The sequence below is a fragment of the Chlamydotis macqueenii genome, chromosome 8 (assembly GCF_036417535.1).
Source record: "Chlamydotis macqueenii isolate bChlMac1 chromosome 8, bChlMac1.mat, whole genome shotgun sequence".
Lineage (NCBI taxonomy): Eukaryota > Metazoa > Chordata > Aves > Otidiformes > Otididae > Chlamydotis > Chlamydotis macqueenii.
In genome coordinates this window covers 22271882-22294471 of record NC_141563.1, presented here as the reverse complement: position 1 = coordinate 22294471, position 22590 = coordinate 22271882, and positions in this window count along the sequence as shown.

Here is a 22590-nt window from a genome sequence, read left to right as displayed (position 1 = left end):
TGCCCCAAAATCCCCCATTCTTGCCCCAAATTCCCCCATTTCGCACCAAAATCCCACATTTTGCCCCCAAAATCCCGTGATTTCCCCCAAATTCCCCCGTTTCGCCCCCCAAATCCCGCATTTTTGCCCCCAATTCCCCCCTTTTCCCCCCCAAATCTCGCATTTTTGCCCCAAATTCCCACATTTTGCCCCAAATTCCCACATTTCACACCAAAAGCCCACATTTTGCCCCCAAAATCCCACAATTTCCCCCCAAATTCCCGCATTTTGCCCCCAAAATCTCACATTTTTGCCCCAAATTCCCCCATTTCGCACCAAAATTCCCACATTTTGCCCCCAAAATCCAGCATTTTACACCAAAATCCCACATTTTGCCCCACAAATCCCCCATTTTTGCCCCAAATTCCCCCATTTCGCACCAAAATCCCACATTTTGCCCCCCAAGTCCCACATTTTTGCCCCAAATTCCCACATTTCACACCAAAATCCCACATTTTGCCCCCAAATCCCCCATTTTTGCCCCAAATTCCCGCATTTCGCACCAAAATCCCACATTTTGCTCCCAAAATCCTGTGATTTCCCCAAATTCCCCCATTTTGCCCCCCAAATCCTGCATTTTTGCCCCAAATTCTCGCATTTTTGCCCCAAATTCCCCCATTTCGCACCAAAATTTCCACATTTTGCCCCAAATTCCCCCATTTCACACCAAAATCCCACATTTTGCCCCCAAAATCCCACAATTTCCCCCCAAATTCCCCCATTTTGCCCCAAAAATCCCACATTTTTGCCCCAAATTCCCCCATTTTACACCAAAATCCCACATTTTGCCCCCAAAATCCCCCATTTTTCCCCCAAATTCCCGCATTTTGGCCCCAAATCCCGCATTTTTGCCTCAAATTCCCCCATTTCACACCAAAATCCCACATTTTGCCCCCGAATCCCGGGATTTCACCCCAAATTCCCACATTTTGCCCCAGAATCCCCCATTTTTGCCCCAAATTCCCCTATTTCGCACCAAAATCCCACATTTTTGCCCCAAAATCCCGCGATTTCCCCCCAAATTCCCCCGTTTTGCCCCCAAATGCCGCATTTTTGTCCAAAATTCCCACATTTCACACCAAAATCCCACATTTTGCCCCCAAAATCCCATGATTTCCCCCAAATTTCCCCGTTTTGCCCCCCAAATCCCGCATTTTTGCCCCAAATTCCCGCATTTCACACCAAAAGCCCACATTTTGCCCCAAAATCCCGGAATTTCCCCCCAAATTCCCCCATTTTGCCCCCCAAATCTCGCATTTTTGCCCCAAATTCCCCCATTTCGCACCAAAATTTCCACATTTTTGCCCCAAATTCCCCCGTTTCGCACCAAAATCCCACATTTTGCCCCCAAAATCCCGTGATTTCCCCCAAATTCCCCCGTTTCGCCCCCCAAATCCCGCATTTTTGCCCCCAATTCCCCCCTTTTGCCCCCCAAATCTCGCATTTTTGCCCCAAATTCCCACATTTTGCCCCAAATTCCCACATTTCACACCAAAAGCCCACATTTTTCCCCCAAAATCCCACAATTTCCCCCCAAATTCCCGCATTTTGCCCCCAAAATCTCACATTTTTACCCCAAATTCCCCCATTTCGCACCAAAATTCCCACATTTTGCCCGCAAAATCCAGCATTTTACACCAAAATCCCACATTTTGCCCCACAAATCCCCCATTTTTGCCCCAAATTCCCACATTTCGCACCAAAATCCCACATTTTGCTCCCAAAATCCTGTGATTTCCCCAAATTCCCCCATTTTGCCCCCCAAATCCTGCATTTTTGCCCCAAATTCTCGCATTTTTGCCCCAAATTCCCCCATTTCGCACCAAAATTTCCACATTTTGCCCCAAATTCCCCCATTTCACACCAAAATCCCACATTTTTGCCCCAAATTCCCCCATTTTACACCAAAATCCCACATTTTGCTCCCAAAATCCCCCATTTTTCCCCCAAATTCCCGCATTTTTGCCACAAATCCCGCATTTTTGCCTCAAATTCCCCCATTTCACACCAAAATCCCACATTTTGCCCCCGAATCCCGGGATTTCACCCCAAATTCCCACATTTTGCCCCAGAATCCCCCATTTTTGCCCCAAATTCCCCCATTTCGCACCAAAATCCCACATTTTTGCCCCAAAATCCCGCGATTTCCGCCCAAATTCCCCCGTTTTGCCCCCAAATGCCGCATTTTTGCCCAAAATTCCCACATTTCGCACCAAAATCCCACATTTTGCCCCCAAAATCCCGTGATTTCCCCCAAATTTCCCCGTTTTGCCCCCCAAATCCCGCATTTTTGCCCCAAATTCCCGCATTTCACACCAAAAGCCCACATTTTGCCCCAAAATCCAGGAATTTCCCCCCAAATTCCCCCATTTTGCCCCCCAAATCTCGCATTTTTGCCCCAAATTCCCGCATTTCGCACCAAAATTTCCACATTTTTGCCCCAAATTCCCCCGTTTCGCACCAAAATCCCACATTTTGCCCCCAAAATCCCGTGATTTCCCCCAAATTCCCCCGTTTCGCCCCCCAAATCCCCCATTTTTCCCCCAAATTCCCGCATTTCACACCAAAAGCCCACATTTTGCCCCAAAATCCCGGAATTTCCCCCCAAATTCCCCCATTTTGCCGCCCAAAACCCGCATTTTTGCCCCAAATTCCCCCATTTCGCACCAAAATTCCCACATTTTGCCCCAAATCCCCCCATTTCACACCAAAATCCCACATTTTGCCCCCAAAATCCCCCGGTTTTCCCCCAAATTCCCGCATTTCGCACCAAAATCCCACATTTTGCTCCCAAAATCCTGTGATTTCCCCAAATTCCCACATTTTGCCCCCCAAATCCCGCATTTTTGCCCCAAATTCCCCCATTTCACACCAAAATCCACATTTTGCCCCCAAAATCCCGCAATTTCCCCAAAAATTCCCCCATTTTGCACCCAAAATCCCACATTTTTGCGCCAAATTCCCGCATTTTACACCAAAATCCCACATTTTCCCCCCAAAATCCCCCATTTTTACCCCAAATTCCCGCTTTTTTGCCCCAAATCCCGCATTTTTTCCCCAAATTCCCGCATTTCGCACCAAAATTCCCACATTTTGCCCCAAATTCCCCCATTTCGCACCAAAATCCCACATTGTTGCCCCAAAATCCCGCGATTTTCCCCCCAAATTCCCCCTTTTTGCCCCGAAATGCCGCATTTTTGCCCCAAATTCCCACATTTCGCACCAAAATCCCACATTTTGCTCCCAAAATCCTGTGATTTCCCCATATTCCCCCATTTTGCCCCCCAAATCCCGCATTTTTGCCCCAAATTCCCCCATTTTCCACCATAATTCCCACATTTTGCCCCAAATTCCCCCATTTCGCACCAAAATCCCACATTGTTGCCCCAAAGTCCCGTGATTTCCCCCCAAATTCCCCCGTTTCGCCCCCAAATGCTGCATTTTTGCCAAAAATTCCCACATTTTACACCAAAATCGCACATTTTGCCCCCAAAATCCCCCATTTTTGCCCCAAATTCCCGCATTTTAGCCCCAAATCCCGCTTTTTTGCCCCAAATTCCCCCATTTCGCACCAAAATTCCCACATTTTGCCCCAAATCCCCCCATTTCACACCAAAATCCCACATTTTGCCCCCAAAATCCCGCAATTTCCCCCCAAATTCCCCCATTTTGCCCCCAAAATCCCACATTTTTGCCCCAAATTCCCGCATTTTACACCAAAATCCCACATTCTGCCCCCAAAATCCCCCATTTTTCCCCCAAATTCCCGCATTTCGCACCAAAATCCCACATTTTGCTCCCAAAATGCTGTGATTTCCCCAAATTCCCCCATTTTGCCCCAAATTCCCGCATTTTTGCCCCAAATTTCCGCATTTTTGCCCCAAATTCCCCCATTTCACACCAAAATCCCACATTTTGCCCCCAAAATCCCGCAATTTCCCCAAAAATTCCCCCATTTTGCCCCCAAAATCCCACATTTTTGCCCCAAATTCCTGCATTTTACACCAAAATCCCCCATTTTGCCCCCAAAATCCCCATTTTTCCCCCAAATTCCCGCTTTCTTGCCACAAATCCCGCATTTTTGCCCCAAATTCCCCCATTTCGCACCAAAATTCCCACATTTTGCCCCAAATTCCCCCATTTCGCACCAAAATCCCACATTGTTGCCCCTTAATCCCGCGATTTCCCCCCAAATTCCCCCGTTTCGCCCCCAAATGCCGCATTTTTGCCCAAAACTCCCACATTTCACACCAAAAACCCACATTTTGCCCCCAAAATCCCGGGATTTCACCCCAAAATCCCCCATTTTTGCCCCAAAATCCCCCATTCTTGCCCCAAATTCCCCCATTTCGCACCAAAATCCCACATTTTGCCCCCAAAATCCCGTGATTTCCCCCAAAATCCCCCGTTTCGCCCCCCAAATCCCGCATTTTTGCCCCCAATTCCCCCCTTTTCCCCCCCAAATTTCGCATTTTTGCCCCAAATTCCCACATTTTGCCCCAAATTCCCACATTTCACACCAAAAGCCCACATTTTGCCCCCAAAATCCCACAATTTCCCCCCAAATTCCCGCATTTTGCCCCCAAAATCTCACATTTTTGCCCCAAATTCCCCCATTTCGCACCAAAATTCCCACATTTTGCCCCCAAAATCCAGCATTTTACACCAAAATCCCACATTTTGCCCCACAAATCCCCCATTTTTGCCCCAAATTCCCCCATTTCGCACCAAAATCCCACATTTTGCCCCCCAAGTCCCACATTTTTGCCCCAAATTCCCACATTTCACACCAAAATCCCACATTTTGCCCCCAAATCCCCCATTTTTGCCCCAAATTCCCGCATTTCGCACCAAAATCCCACATTTTGCTCCCAAAATCCTGTGATTTCCCCAAATTCCCCCATTTTGCCCCCCAAATCCTGCATTTTTGCCCCAAATTCCCGCATTTTTGCCCCAAATTCCCCCATTTCGCACCAAAATTTCCACATTTTGCCCCAAATTCCCCCATTTCACACCAAAATCCCACATTTTGCCCCCAAAATCCCACAATTTCCCCCCAAATTCCCCCATTTTGCCCCCAAAATCCCACATTTTTGCCCCAAATTCCCCAATTTTACACCAAAATCCCACATTTTGCCCCCAAAATCCTTCATTTTTCCCCCAAATTCCCGCATTTTGCCCCCAAAATCCCCCATTTTTGCCCCAAATTCCCCCATTTCGCACCAAAATCCCACATTTTGCCCCCCAAGTCCCACATTTTTGTCCCAAATTCCCACATTTCACACCAAAATCCCACATTCTGCCCCCAAATCCCCCATTTTTCCCCCAAATTCCCGCATTTCGCACCAAAATCCCACATTTTGCTCCCAAAATGCTGTGATTTCCCCAAATTCCCCCATTTTGCCCCCCAAATCCCGCATTTTTGCCCCAAATTCCCCCATTTCACACCAAAATCCACATTTTGCCCCCAAAATCCCGCAATTTCCCCCCAAATTCCCCCATTTTGCCCCCAAAATCCCACATTTTTGCGCCAAATTCCCGCATTTTACACCAAAATCCCACATTTTCCCCCCAAAATCCCCCATTTTTACCCCAAATTCCCGCTTTTTTGCCCCAAATCCCGCATTTTTACCCCAAATTCCCACATTTCGCACCAAAATTCCCACATTTTGCCCCAAATTCCCCCATTTCGCACCAAAATCCCACATTGTTGCCCCAAAATCTTGCGATTTTCCCCCCAAATTCCCCCGTTTTGCCCCCAAATGCCGCATTTTTGCCCAAAATTCCCACATTTCGCACCAAAATCCCACATTTTGCTCCCAAAATCCTGTGATTTCCCCATATTCCCCCATTTTGCCCCCCAAATCCCGCATTTTTGCCCCAAATTCCCCCATTTTCCACCATAATTCCCACATTTTGCCCCAAATTCCCCCATTTCGCACCAAAATCCCACATTGTTGCCCCAAAGTCCCGTGATTTCCCCCCAAATTCCCCCGTTTCGCCCCCAAATGCTGCATTTTTGCCCAAAATTCCCACATTTTACACCAAAATCGCACATTTTGCCCCCAAAATCCCCCATTTTTGCCCCAAATTCCCGCATTTTAGCCCCAAATCCCGCTTTTTTGCCCCAAATTCCCCCATTTCGCACCAAAATTCCCACATTTTGCCCCAAATCCCCCCATTTCACACCAAAATCCCACATTTTGCCCCCAAAATCCCGCAATTTCCCCCCAAATTCCCCCATTTTGCCCCCAAAATCCCACATTTTTGCCCCAAATTCCCGCATTTTACACCAAAATCCCACATTTTGCCCCCAAAATCCCCCATTTTTCCCCCAAATTCCCGCATTTCGCACCAAAATCCCACATTTTGCTCCCAAAATGCTGTGATTTCCCCAAATTCCCCCATTTTGCCCCAAATTCCCGCATTTTGGCCCCAAATTCCCGCATTTTTGCCCCAAATTCCCCCATTTCACACCAAAATCCCACATTTTGCCCCCAAAATCCCACAATTTCCCCACAAATTCCCCCATTTTGCCCCCAAAATCCCACATTTTTGCCCCAAATTCCTGCATTTTACACCAAAATCCCACATTGTTGCCCCAAAATCCCGCGATTTCCCCCCAAATTCCCCCGTTTCGCCCCCAAATGCCGCATTTTTGCCCAAAACTCCCACATTTCACACCAAAAACCCACATTTTGCCACCAAAATCCCGGGATTTCACCCCAAAATCCCCCATTTTTGCCCCAAAATCCCCCATTCTTGCCCCAAATTCCCCCATTTCGCACCAAAATCCCACATTTTGCCCCCAAAATCCCGTGATTTCCCCCAAATTCCCCCGTTTCGCCCCCCAAATCCCGCATTTTTGCCCCCAATTCCCCCCTTTTCCCCCCCAAATCTCGCATTTTTGCCCCAAATTCCCACATTTTGCCCCAAATTCCCACATTTCACACCAAAAGCCCACATTTTGCCCCCAAAATCCCACAATTTCCCCCCAAATTCCCGCATTTTGCCCCCAAAATCTCACATTTTTGCCCCAAATTCCCCCATTTCGCACCAAAATTCCCACATTTTGCCCCCAAAATCCAGCATTTTACACCAAAATCCCACATTTTGCCCCACAAATCCCCCATTTTTGCCCCAAATTCCCCCATTTCGCACCAAAATCCCACATTTTGCCCCCCAAGTCCCACATTTTTGCCCCAAATTCCCACATTTCACACCAAAATCCCACATTTTGCCCCCAAATCCCCCATTTTTGCCCCAAATTCCCGCATTTCGCACCAAAATCCCACATTTTGCTCCCAAAATCCTGTGATTTCCCCAAATTCCCCCATTTTGCCCCCCAAATCCTGCATTTTTGCCCCAAATTCTCGCATTTTTGCCCCAAATTCCCCCATTTCGCACCAAAATTTCCACATTTTGCCCCAAATTCCCCCATTTCACACCAAAATCCCACATTTTGCCCCCAAAATCCCACAATTTCCCCCCAAATTCCCCCATTTTGCCCCAAAAATCCCACATTTTTGCCCCAAATTCCCCCATTTTACACCAAAATCCCACATTTTGCCCCCAAAATCCCCCATTTTTCCCCCAAATTCCCGCATTTTGGCCCCAAATCCCGCATTTTTGCCTCAAATTCCCCCATTTCACACCAAAATCCCACATTTTGCCCCCGAATCCCGGGATTTCACCCCAAATTCCCACATTTTGCCCCAGAATCCCCCATTTTTGCCCCAAATTCCCCTATTTCGCACCAAAATCCCACATTTTTGCCCCAAAATCCCGCGATTTCCCCCCAAATTCCCCCGTTTTGCCCCCAAATGCCGCATTTTTGTCCAAAATTCCCACATTTCACACCAAAATCCCACATTTTGCCCCCAAAATCCCATGATTTCCCCCAAATTTCCCCGTTTTGCCCCCCAAATCCCGCATTTTTGCCCCAAATTCCCGCATTTCACACCAAAAGCCCACATTTTGCCCCAAAATCCCGGAATTTCCCCCCAAATTCCCCCATTTTGCCCCCCAAATCTCGCATTTTTGCCCCAAATTCCCCCATTTCGCACCAAAATTTCCACATTTTTGCCCCAAATTCCCCCGTTTCGTACCAAAATCCCACATTTTGCCCCCAAAATCCCGTGATTTCCTTCAAATTCCCCCGTTTCGCCCCCCAAATCCCCCATTTTTCCCCCAAATTCCCGCATTTCACACCAAAAGCCCACATTTTGCCCCAAAATCCCGGAATTTCCTCCCAAATTCCCCCATTTTGCCGCCCAAAACCCGCATTTTTGCCCCAAATTCCCCCATTTCGCACCAAAATTCCCACATTTTGCCCCAAATCCCCCCATTTCACACCAAAATCCCACATTTTGCCCCCCAAATCCCCCATTTTTCCCCCAAATTCCCGCATTTCGCACCAAAATCCCACATTTTGCTCCCAAAATGCTGTGATTTCCCCAAATTCCCCCATTTTGCCCCCCAAATCCCGCATTTTTGCCCCAAATTCCCCCATTTCACACCAAAATCCACATTTTGCCCCCAAAATCCCGCAATTTCCCCCCAAATTCCCCCATTTTGCCCCCAAAATCCCACATTTTTGCGCCAAATTCCCGCATTTTACACCAAAATCCCACATTTTCCCCTCAAAATCCCCCATTTTTACCCCAAATTCCCGCTTTTTTGCCCCAAATCCCGCATTTTTACCCCAAATTCCCGCATTTCGCACCAAAATTCCCACATTTTGCCCCAAATTCCCCCATTTCGCACCAAAATCCCACATTGTTGCCCCAAAATCCCGCGATTTTCCCCCCAAATTCCCCCGTTTTGCCCCCAAATGCCGCATTTTTGCCCCAAATTCCCACATTTCGCACCAAAATCCCACATTTTGCTCCCAAAATCCTGTGATTTCCCCATATTCCCCCATTTTGCCCCCCAAATCCCGCATTTTTGCCCCAAATTCCCCCATTTTCCACCATAATTCCCACATTTTGCCCCAAATTCCCCCATTTCGCACCAAAATCCCACATTGTTGCCCCAAAGTCCCGTGATTTCCCCCCAAATTCCCCCGTTTCGCCCCCAAATGCTGCATTTTTGCCCAAAATTCCCACATTTTACACCAAAATCGCACATTTTGCCCCCAAAATCCCGCTTTTTTGCCCCAAATTCCCCCATTTCGCACCAAAATTCCCACATTTTGCCCCAAATCCCCCCATTTCACACCAAAATCCCACATTTTGCTCCCAAAATGCTGTCATTTCCCCAAATTCCCCCATTTTGCCCCAAATTCCCGCATTTTTGCCCCAAATTCCCGCATTTTTGCCCCAAATTCCCCCATTTCACACCAAAATCCCACATTTTGCTCCCAAAATCCCGCAATTTCCCCACAAATTCCCCCATTTTGCCCCCAAAATCCCACATTTTTGCCCCAAATTCCTGCATTTTACACCAAAATCCCCCATTTTGCCCCCAAAATCCCCATTTTTCCCCCAAATTCCCGCTTTCTTGCCACAAATCCCGCATTTTTGCCCCAAATTCCCCCATTTCGCACCAAAATCCCACATTGTTGCCCCAAAATCCCGCGATTTCCCCCCAAATTCCCCCGTTTCGCCCCCAAATGCCGCATTTTTGCCCAAAACTCCCACATTTCACACCAAAACCCCACATTTTGCCCCCAAAATCCCGGGATTTCACCCCAAAATCCCCCATTTTTGCCCCAAAATCCCCCATTCTTGCCCCAAATTCCCCCATTTCGCACCAAAATCCCACATTTTGCCCCCAAAATCCCGTGATTTCCCCCAAAATCCCCCGTTTCGCCCCCCAAATCCCGCATTTTTGCCCCCAATTCCCCCCTTTTCCCCCCCAAATTTCGCATTTTTGCCCCAAATTCCCACATTTTGCCCCAAATTCCCACATTTCACACCAAAAGCCCACATTTTGCCCCCAAAATCCCACAATTTCCCCCCAAATTCCCGCATTTTGCCCCCAAAATCTCACATTTTTGCCCCAAATTCCCCCATTTCGCACCAAAATTCCCACATTTTGCCCCCAAAATCCAGCATTTTACACCAAAATCCCACATTTTGCCCCACAAATCCCCCATTTTTGCCCCAAATTCCCCCATTTCGCACCAAAATCCCACATTTTGCCCCCCAAGTCCCACATTTTTGCCCCAAATTCCCACATTTCACACCAAAATCCCACATTTTGCCCCCAAATCCCCCATTTTTGCCCCAAATTCCCGCATTTCGCACCAAAATCCCACATTTTGCTCCCAAAATCCTGTGATTTCCCCAAATTCCCCCATTTTGCCCCCCAAATCCTGCATTTTTGCCCCAAATTCCCGCATTTTTGCCCCAAATTCCCCCATTTCGCACCAAAATTTCCACATTTTGCCCCAAATTCCCCCATTTCACACCAAAATCCCACATTTTGCCCCCAAAATCCCACAATTTCCCCCCAAATTCCCCCATTTTGCCCCCAAAATCCCACATTTTTGCCCCAAATTCCCCAATTTTACACCAAAATCCCACATTTTGCCCCCAAAATCCTTCATTTTTCCCCCAAATTCCCGCATTTTGCCCCCAAAATCCCCCATTTTTGCCCCAAATTCCCCCATTTCGCACCAAAATCCCACATTTTGCCCCCCAAGTCCCACATTTTTGTCCCAAATTCCCACATTTCACACCAAAATCCCACATTCTGCCCCCAAATCCCCCATTTTTCCCCCAAATTCCCGCATTTCGCACCAAAATCCCACATTTTGCTCCCAAAATGCTGTGATTTCCCCAAATTCCCCCATTTTGCCCCCCAAATCCCGCATTTTTGCCCCAAATTCCCCCATTTCACACCAAAATCCACATTTTGCCCCCAAAATCCCGCAATTTCCCCCCAAATTCCCCCATTTTGCCCCCAAAATCCCACATTTTTGCGCCAAATTCCCGCATTTTACACCAAAATCCCACATTTTCCCCCCAAAATCCCCCATTTTTACCCCAAATTCCCGCTTTTTTGCCCCAAATCCCGCATTTTTACCCCAAATTCCCACATTTCGCACCAAAATTCCCACATTTTGCCCCAAATTCCCCCATTTCGCACCAAAATCCCACATTGTTGCCCCAAAATCTTGCGATTTTCCCCCCAAATTCCCCCGTTTTGCCCCCAAATGCCGCATTTTTGCCCAAAATTCCCACATTTCGCACCAAAATCCCACATTTTGCTCCCAAAATCCTGTGATTTCCCCATATTCCCCCATTTTGCCCCCCAAATCCCGCATTTTTGCCCCAAATTCCCCCATTTTCCACCATAATTCCCACATTTTGCCCCAAATTCCCCCATTTCGCACCAAAATCCCACATTGTTGCCCCAAAGTCCCGTGATTTCCCCCCAAATTCCCCCGTTTCGCCCCCAAATGCTGCATTTTTGCCCAAAATTCCCACATTTTACACCAAAATCGCACATTTTGCCCCCAAAATCCCCCATTTTTGCCCCAAATTCCCGCATTTTAGCCCCAAATCCCGCTTTTTTGCCCCAAATTCCCCCATTTCGCACCAAAATTCCCACATTTTGCCCCAAATCCCCCCATTTCACACCAAAATCCCACATTTTGCCCCCAAAATCCCGCAATTTCCCCCCAAATTCCCCCATTTTGCCCCCAAAATCCCACATTTTTGCCCCAAATTCCCGCATTTTACACCAAAATCCCACATTTTGCCCCCAAAATCCCCCATTTTTCCCCCAAATTCCCGCATTTCGCACCAAAATCCCACATTTTGCTCCCAAAATGCTGTGATTTCCCCAAATTCCCCCATTTTGCCCCAAATTCCCGCATTTTGGCCCCAAATTCCCGCATTTTTGCCCCAAATTCCCCCATTTCACACCAAAATCCCACATTTTGCCCCCAAAATCCCACAATTTCCCCACAAATTCCCCCATTTTGCCCCCAAAATCCCACATTTTTGCCCCAAATTCCTGCATTTTACACCAAAATCCCACATTGTTGCCCCAAAATCCCGCGATTTCCCCCCAAATTCCCCCGTTTCGCCCCCAAATGCCGCATTTTTGCCCAAAACTCCCACATTTCACACCAAAAACCCACATTTTGCCACCAAAATCCCGGGATTTCACCCCAAAATCCCCCATTTTTGCCCCAAAATCCCCCATTCTTGCCCCAAATTCCCCCATTTCGCACCAAAATCCCACATTTTGCCCCCAAAATCCCGTGATTTCCCCCAAATTCCCCCGTTTCGCCCCCCAAATCCCGCATTTTTGCCCCCAATTCCCCCCTTTTCCCCCCCAAATCTCGCATTTTTGCCCCAAATTCCCACATTTTGCCCCAAATTCCCACATTTCACACCAAAAGCCCACATTTTGCCCCCAAAATCCCACAATTTCCCCCCAAATTCCCGCATTTTGCCCCCAAAATCTCACATTTTTGCCCCAAATTCCCCCATTTCGCACCAAAATTCCCACATTTTGCCCCCAAAATCCAGCATTTTACACCAAAATCCCACATTTTGCCCCACAAATCCCCCATTTTTGCCCCAAATTCCCCCATTTCGCACCAAAATCCCACATTTTGCCCCCCAAGTCCCACATTTTTGCCCCAAATTCCCACATTTCACACCAAAATCCCACATTTTGCCCCCAAATCCCCCATTTTTGCCCCAAATTCCCGCATTTCGCACCAAAATCCCACATTTTGCTCCCAAAATCCTGTGATTTCCCCAAATTCCCCCATTTTGCCCCCCAAATCCTGCATTTTTGCCCCAAATTCTCGCATTTTTGCCCCAAATTCCCCCATTTCGCACCAAAATTTCCACATTTTGCCCCAAATTCCCCCATTTCACACCAAAATCCCACATTTTGCCCCCAAAATCCCACAATTTCCCCCCAAATTCCCCCATTTTGCCCCAAAAATCCCACATTTTTGCCCCAAATTCCCCCATTTTACACCAAAATCCCACATTTTGCCCCCAAAATCCCCCATTTTTCCCCCAAATTCCCGCATTTTGGCCCCAAATCCCGCATTTTTGCCTCAAATTCCCCCATTTCACACCAAAATCCCACATTTTGCCCCCGAATCCCGGGATTTCACCCCAAATTCCCACATTTTGCCCCAGAATCCCCCATTTTTGCCCCAAATTCCCCTATTTCGCACCAAAATCCCACATTTTTGCCCCAAAATCCCGCGATTTCCCCCCAAATTCCCCCGTTTTGCCCCCAAATGCCGCATTTTTGTCCAAAATTCCCACATTTCACACCAAAATCCCACATTTTGCCCCCAAAATCCCATGATTTCCCCCAAATTTCCCCGTTTTGCCCCCCAAATCCCGCATTTTTGCCCCAAATTCCCGCATTTCACACCAAAAGCCCACATTTTGCCCCAAAATCCCGGAATTTCCCCCCAAATTCCCCCATTTTGCCCCCCAAATCTCGCATTTTTGCCCCAAATTCCCCCATTTCGCACCAAAATTTCCACATTTTTGCCCCAAATTCCCCCGTTTCGTACCAAAATCCCACATTTTGCCCCCAAAATCCCGTGATTTCCTTCAAATTCCCCCGTTTCGCCCCCCAAATCCCCCATTTTTCCCCCAAATTCCCGCATTTCACACCAAAAGCCCACATTTTGCCCCAAAATCCCGGAATTTCCTCCCAAATTCCCCCATTTTGCCGCCCAAAACCCGCATTTTTGCCCCAAATTCCCCCATTTCGCACCAAAATTCCCACATTTTGCCCCAAATCCCCCCATTTCACACCAAAATCCCACATTTTGCCCCCCAAATCCCCCATTTTTCCCCCAAATTCCCGCATTTCGCACCAAAATCCCACATTTTGCTCCCAAAATGCTGTGATTTCCCCAAATTCCCCCATTTTGCCCCCCAAATCCCGCATTTTTGCCCCAAATTCCCCCATTTCACACCAAAATCCACATTTTGCCCCCAAAATCCCGCAATTTCCCCCCAAATTCCCCCATTTTGCCCCCAAAATCCCACATTTTTGCGCCAAATTCCCGCATTTTACACCAAAATCCCACATTTTCCCCTCAAAATCCCCCATTTTTACCCCAAATTCCCGCTTTTTTGCCCCAAATCCCGCATTTTTACCCCAAATTCCCGCATTTCGCACCAAAATTCCCACATTTTGCCCCAAATTCCCCCATTTCGCACCAAAATCCCACATTGTTGCCCCAAAATCCCGCGATTTTCCCCCCAAATTCCCCCGTTTTGCCCCCAAATGCCGCATTTTTGCCCCAAATTCCCACATTTCGCACCAAAATCCCACATTTTGCTCCCAAAATCCTGTGATTTCCCCATATTCCCCCATTTTGCCCCCCAAATCCCGCATTTTTGCCCCAAATTCCCCCATTTTCCACCATAATTCCCACATTTTGCCCCAAATTCCCCCATTTCGCACCAAAATCCCACATTGTTGCCCCAAAGTCCCGTGATTTCCCCCCAAATTCCCCCGTTTCGCCCCCAAATGCTGCATTTTTGCCCAAAATTCCCACATTTTACACCAAAATCGCACATTTTGCCCCCAAAATCCCGCTTTTTTGCCCCAAATTCCCCCATTTCGCACCAAAATTCCCACATTTTGCCCCAAATCCCCCCATTTCACACCAAAATCCCACATTTTGCTCCCAAAATGCTGTCATTTCCCCAAATTCCCCCATTTTGCCCCAAATTCCCGCATTTTTGCCCCAAATTCCCGCATTTTTGCCCCAAATTCCCCCATTTCACACCAAAATCCCACATTTTGCTCCCAAAATCCCGCAATTTCCCCACAAATTCCCCCATTTTGCCCCCAAAATCCCACATTTTTGCCCCAAATTCCTGCATTTTACACCAAAATCCCCCATTTTGCCCCCAAAATCCCCATTTTTCCCCCAAATTCCCGCTTTCTTGCCACAAATCCCGCATTTTTGCCCCAAATTCCCCCATTTCGCACCAAAATCCCACATTGTTGCCCCAAAATCCCGCGATTTCCCCCCAAATTCCCCCGTTTCGCCCCCAAATGCCGCATTTTTGCCCAAAACTCCCACATTTCACACCAAAACCCCACATTTTGCCCCCAAAATCCCGGGATTTCACCCCAAAATCCCCCATTTTTGCCCCAAAATCCCCCATTCTTGCCCCAAATTCCCCCATTTCGCACCAAAATCCCACATTTTGCCCCCAAAATCCCGTGATTTCCCCCAAAATCCCCCGTTTCGCCCCCCAAATCCCGCATTTTTGCCCCCAATTCCCCCCTTTTCCCCCCCAAATTTCGCATTTTTGCCCCAAATTCCCACATTTTGCCCCAAATTCCCACATTTCACACCAAAAGCCCACATTTTGCCCCCAAAATCCCACAATTTCCCCCCAAATTCCCGCATTTTGCCCCCAAAATCTCACATTTTTGCCCCAAATTCCCCCATTTCGCACCAAAATTCCCACATTTTGCCCCCAAAATCCAGCATTTTACACCAAAATCCCACATTTTGCCCCACAAATCCCCCATTTTTGCCCCAAATTCCCCCATTTCGCACCAAAATCCCACATTTTGCCCCCCAAGTCCCACATTTTTGCCCCAAATTCCCACATTTCACACCAAAATCCCACATTTTGCCCCCAAATCCCCCATTTTTGCCCCAAATTCCCGCATTTCGCACCAAAATCCCACATTTTGCTCCCAAAATCCTGTGATTTCCCCAAATTCCCCCATTTTGCCCCCCAAATCCTGCATTTTTGCCCCAAATTCCCGCATTTTTGCCCCAAATTCCCCCATTTCGCACCAAAATTTCCACATTTTGCCCCAAATTCCCCCATTTCACACCAAAATCCCACATTTTGCCCCCAAAATCCCACAATTTCCCCCCAAATTCCCCCATTTTGCCCCCAAAATCCCACATTTTTGCCCCAAATTCCCCAATTTTACACCAAAATCCCACATTTTGCCCCCAAAATCCTTCATTTTTCCCCCAAATTCCCGCATTTTGCCCCCAAAATCCCCCATTTTTGCCCCAAATTCCCCCATTTCGCACCAAAATCCCACATTTTGCCCCCCAAGTCCCACATTTTTGTCCCAAATTCCCACATTTCACACCAAAATCCCACATTCTGCCCCCAAATCCCCCATTTTTCCCCCAAATTCCCGCATTTCGCACCAAAATCCCACATTTTGCTCCCAAAATGCTGTGATTTCCCCAAATTCCCCCATTTTGCCCCCCAAATCCCGCATTTTTGCCCCAAATTCCCCCATTTCACACCAAAATCCACATTTTGCCCCCAAAATCCCGCAATTTCCCCCCAAATTCCCCCATTTTGCCCCCAAAATCCCACATTTTTGCGCCAAATTCCCGCATTTTACACCAAAATCCCACATTTTCCCCCCAAAATCCCCCATTTTTACCCCAAATTCCCGCTTTTTTGCCCCAAATCCCGCATTTTTACCCCAAATTCCCACATTTCGCACCAAAATTCCCACATTTTGCCCCAAATTCCCCCATTTCGCACCAAAATCCCACATTGTTGCCCCAAAATCTTGCGATTTTCCCCCCAAATTCCCCCGTTTTGCCCCCAAATGCCGCATTTTTGCCCAAAATTCCCACATTTCGCACCAAAATCCCACATTTTGCTCCCAAAATCCTGTGATTTCCCCATATTCCCCCATTTTGCCCCCCAAATCCCGCATTTTTGCCCCAAATTCCCCCATTTTCCACCATAATTCCCACATTTTGCCCCAAATTCCCCCATTTCGCACCAAAATCCCACATTGTTGCCCCAAAGTCCCGTGATTTCCCCCCAGATTCCCCCGTTTCGCCCCCAAATGCTGCATTTTTGCCCAAAATTCCCACATTTTACACCAAAATCGCACATTTTGCCCCCAAAATCCCCCATTTTTGCCCCAAATTCCCGCATTTTAGCCCCAAATCCCGCTTTTTTGCCCCAAATTCCCCCATTTCGCACCAAAATTCCCACATTTTGCCCCAAATCCCCCCATTTCACACCAAAATCCCACATTTTGCCCCCAAAATCCCGCAATTTCCCCCCAAATTCCCCCATTTTGCCCCCAAAATCCCACATTTTTGCCCCAAATTCCCGCATTTTACACCAAAATCCCACATTTTGCCCCCAAAATCCCCCATTTTTCCCCCAAATTCCCGCATTTCGCACCAAAATCCCACATTTTGCTCCCAAAATGCTGTGATTTCCCCAAATTCCCCCATTTTGCCCCAAATTCCCGCATTTTTGCCCCAAATTCCCGCATTTTTGCCCCAAATTCCCCCATTTCACACCAAAATCCCACATTTTGCCCCCAATATCCCGCAATTTCCCCACAAATTCCCCCATTTTGCCCCCAAAATCCCACATTTTTGCCCCAAATTCCTGCATTTTACACCAAAATCCCCCATTTTGCCCCCAAAATCCCCATTTTTCCCCCAAATTCCCGCTTTCTTGCCACAAATCCCGCATTTTTGCCCCAAATTCCCCCATTTCGCACCAAAATTCCCACATTTTGCCCCAAATTCCCCCATTTCGCACCAAAATCCCACATTGTTGCCCCTTAATCCCGCGATTTCCCCCCAAATTCCCCCGTTTCGCCCCCAAATGCCGCATTTTTGCCCAAAACTCCCACATTTCACACCAAAAACCCACATTTTGCCCCCAAAATCCCGGGATTTCACCCCAAAATCCCCCATTTTTGCCCCAAAATCCCCCATTCTTGCCCCAAATTCCCCCATTTCGTACCAAAATCCCACATTTTGCCCCCAAAATCCCGTGATTTCCCCCAAATTCCCCCGTTTCGCCCCCCAAATCCCGCATTTTTGCCCCCAATTCCCCCCTTTTGCCCCCCAAATCTCGCATTTTTGCCCCAAATTCCCACATTTTGCCCCAAATTCCCACATTTCACACCAAAAGCCCACATTTTGCCCCCAAAATCCCACAATTTCCCCCCAAATTCCCGCATTTTGCCCCCAAAATCTCACATTTTTGCCCCAAATTCCCCCATTTCGCACCAAAATTCCCACATTTTGCCCGCAAAATCCAGCATTTTACACCAAAATCCCACATTTTGCCCCACAAATCCCCCATTTTTGCCCCAAATTCCCCCATTTCGCACCAAAATCCCACATTTTGCCCCCCAAGTCCCACATTTTTGCCCCAAATTCCCACATTTCACACCAAAATCCCACATTTTGCCCCCAAATCCCCCATTTTTTCCCCAAATTCCCGCATTTCGCACCAAAATCCCACATTTTGCTCCCAAAATCCTGTGATTTCCCCAAATTCCCCCATTTTGCCCCCCAAATCCTGCATTTTTGCCCCAAATTCTCGCATTTTTGCCCCAAATTCCCCCATTTCGCACCAAAATTTCCACATTTTGCCCCAAATTCCCCCATTTCACACCAAAATCCCACATTTTTGCCCCAAATTCCCCCATTTTACACCAAAATCCCACATTTTGCCCCCAAAATCCCCCATTTTTCCCCCAAATTCCCGCATTTTTGCCACAAATCCCGCATTTTTGCCTCAAATTCCCCCATTTCACACCAAAATCCCACATTTTGCCCCCGAATCCCGGGATTTCACCCCAAATTCCCACATTTTGCCCCAGAATCCCCCATTTTTGCCCCAAATTCCCCTATTTCGCACCAAAATCCCACATTTTTGCCCCAAAATCCCGCGATTTCCGCCCAAATTCCCCCGTTTTGCCCCCAAATGCCGCATTTTTGCCCAAAATTCCCACATTTCGCACCAAAATCCCACATTTTGCCCCCAAAATCCCGTGATTTCCCCCAAATTTCCCCGTTTTGCCCCCCAAATCCCGCATTTTTGCCCCAAATTCCCGCATTTCACACCAAAAGCCCACATTTTGCCCCAAAATCCCGGAATTTCCCCCCAAATTCCCCCATTTTGCCCCCCAAATCTCGCATTTTTGCCCCAAATTCCCGCATTTCGCACCAAAATTTCCACATTTTTGCCCCAAATTCCCCCGTTTCGCACCAAAATCCCACATTTTGCCCCCAAAATCCCGTGATTTCCCCCAAATTCCCCCGTTTCGCCCCCCAAATCCCCCATTTTTCCCCCAAATTCCCGCATTTCACACCAAAAGCCCACATTTTGCCCCAAAATCCCGGAATTTCCCCCCAAATTCCCCCATTTTGCTGCCCAAAACCCGCATTTTTGCCCCAAATTCCCCCATTTCGCACCAAAATTCCCACATTTTGCCCCAAATCCCCCCATTTCACACCAAAATCCCACATTTTGCCCCCAAAATCCCGTGATTTCCCCCAAATTTCCCCGTTTTGCCCCCCAAATCCCGCATTTTTGCCCCAAATTCCCGCATTTCACACCAAAATCCCACATTTTGCCCCAAAATCCCGGAATTTCCCCCCAAATTCCCCCATTTTGCCCCCCAAATCTCGCATTTTTGCCCCAAATTCCCGCATTTCGCACCAAAATTTCCACATTTTTGCCCCAAATTCCCCCGTTTCGCACCAAAATCCCACATTTTGCCCCCAAAATCCCGTGATTTCCCCCAAATTCCCCCGTTTCGCCCCCCAAATCCCCCATTTTTGCCCCAAATTCCCGCATTTCACACCAAAAGCCCACATTTTGCCCCAAAATCCCGGAATTTCCCCCCAAATTCCCCCATTTTGCTGCCCAAAACCCGCATTTTTGCCCCAAATTCCCCCATTTCGCACCAAAATTCCCACATTTTGCCCCAAATCCCCCCATTTCACACCAAAATCCCACATTTTGCCCCCAAAATCCCCCGTTTTTCCCCCAAATTCCCGCATTTCGCACCAAAATCCCACATTTTGCTCCCAAAATGCTGTGATTTCCCCAAATTCCCCCATTTTGCCCCCCAAATCCCGCATTTTTGCCCCAAATTCCCCCATTTCACACCAAAATCCACATTTTGCCCCCAAAATCCCGCAATTTCCCCCCAAATTCCCCCATTTTGCACCCAAAATCCCACATTTTTGCGCCAAATTCCCGCATTTTACACCAAAATCCCACATTTTCCCCCAAAATCCCCCATTTTTACCCCAAATTCCCGCTTTTTTGCCCCAAATCCCGCATTTTTACCCCAAATTCCCGCATTTCGCACCAAAATTCCCACATTTTGCCCCAAATTCCCCCATTTCGCACCAAAATCCCACATTGTTGCCCCAAAATCCCGCGATTTTCCCCCCAAATTCCCCCGTTTTGCCCCCAAATGCCGCATTTTTGCCCAAAATTCCCACATTTCGCACCAAAATCCCACATTTTGCTCCCAAAATCCTGTGATTTCCCCAAATTTCCCCCATTTTGCCCCCCAAATCCCGCATTTTTGCCCCAAATTCCCCCATTTTCCACCATAATTCCCACATTTTGCCCCAAATTCCCCCATTTCGCACCAAAATCCCACATTGTTGCCCCAAAGTCCCGTGATTTCCCCCCAAATTCCCCCGTTTCGCCCCCAAATGCTGCATTTTTGCCCAAAATTCCCACATTTTACACCAAAATCGCACATTTTGCCCCCAAAATCCCCCATTTTTGCCCCAAATTCCCGCATTTTAGCCCCAAATCCCGCTTTTTTGCCCCAAATTCCCCCATTTCGCACCAAAATTCCCACATTTTGCCCCAAATCCCCCCATTTCACACCAAATTCCCCCATTTTGCCCCCAAAATCCCACATTTTTGCGCCAAATTCCCGCATTTTACACCAAAATCCCACATTTTCCCCCCAAAATCCCCCATTTTTACCCCAAATTCCCGCTTTTTTGCCCCAAATCCCGCATTTTTACCCCAAATTCCCGCATTTCGCACCAAAATTCCCACATTTTGCCCCAAATTCCCCCATTTCGCACCAAAATCCCACATTGTTGCCCCAAAATCTTGCGATTTTCCCCCCAAATTCCCCCGTTTTGCCCCCAAATGCCGCATTTTTGCCCAAAATTCCCACATTTCGCACCAAAATCCCACATTTTGCTCCCAAAATCCTGTGATTTCCCCATATTCCCCCATTTTGCCCCCCAAATCCCGCATTTTTGCCCCAAATTCCCCCATTTTCCACCATAATTCCCACATTTTGCCCCAAATTCCCCCATTTCGCACCAAAATCCCACATTGTTGCCCCAAAGTCCCGTGATTTCCCCCCAGATTCCCCCGTTTCGCCCCCAAATGCTGCATTTTTGCCCAAAATTCCCACATTTTACACCAAAATCGCACATTTTGCCCCCAAAATCCCCCATTTTTGCCCCAAATTCCCGCATTTTAGCCCCAAATCCCGCTTTTTTGCCCCAAATTCCCCCATTTCGCACCAAAATTCCCACATTTTGCCCCAAATCCCCCCATTTCACACCAAAATCCCACATTTTGCCCCCAAAATCCCGCAATTTCCCCCCAAATTCCCCCATTTTGCCCCCAAAATCCCACATTTTTGCCCCAAATTCCCGCATTTTACACCAAAATCCCACATTTTGCCCCCAAAATCCCCCATTTTTCCCCCAAATTCCCGCATTTCGCACCAAAATCCCACATTTTGCTCCCAAAATGCTGTGATTTCCCCAAATTCCCCCATTTTGCCCCAAATTCCCGCATTTTTGCCCCAAATTCCCGCATTTTTGCCCCAAATTCCCCCATTTCACACCAAAATCCCACATTTTGCCCCCAATATCCCGCAATTTCCCCACAAATTCCCCCATTTTGCCCCCAAAATCCCACATTTTTGCCCCAAATTCCTGCATTTTACACCAAAATCCCCCATTTTGCCCCCAAAATCCCCATTTTTCCCCCAAATTCCCGCTTTCTTGCCACAAATCCCGCATTTTTGCCCCAAATTCCCCCATTTCGCACCAAAATTCCCACATTTTGCCCCAAATTCCCCCATTTCGCACCAAAATCCCACATTGTTGCCCCTTAATCCCGCGATTTCCCCCCAAATTCCCCCGTTTCGCCCCCAAATGCCGCATTTTTGCCCAAAACTCCCACATTTCACACCAAAAACCCACATTTTGCCCCCAAAATCCCGGGATTTCACCCCAAAATCCCCCATTTTTGCCCCAAAATCCCCCATTCTTGCCCCAAATTCCCCCATTTCGTACCAAAATCCCACATTTTGCCCCCAAAATCCCGTGATTTCCCCCAAATTCCCCCGTTTCGCCCCCCAAATCCCGCATTTTTGCCCCCAATTCCCCCCTTTTGCCCCCCAAATCTCGCATTTTTGCCCCAAATTCCCACATTTTGCCCCAAATTCCCACATTTCACACCAAAAGCCCACATTTTGCCCCCAAAATCCCACAATTTCCCCCCAAATTCCCGCATTTTGCCCCCAAAATCTCACATTTTTGCCCCAAATTCCCCCATTTCGCACCAAAATTCCCACATTTTGCCCGCAAAATCCAGCATTTTACACCAAAATCCCACATTTTGCCCCACAAATCCCCCATTTTTGCCCCAAATTCCCCCATTTCGCACCAAAATCCCACATTTTGCCCCCCAAGTCCCACATTTTTGCCCCAAATTCCCACATTTCACACCAAAATCCCACATTTTGCCCCCAAATCCCCCATTTTTTCCC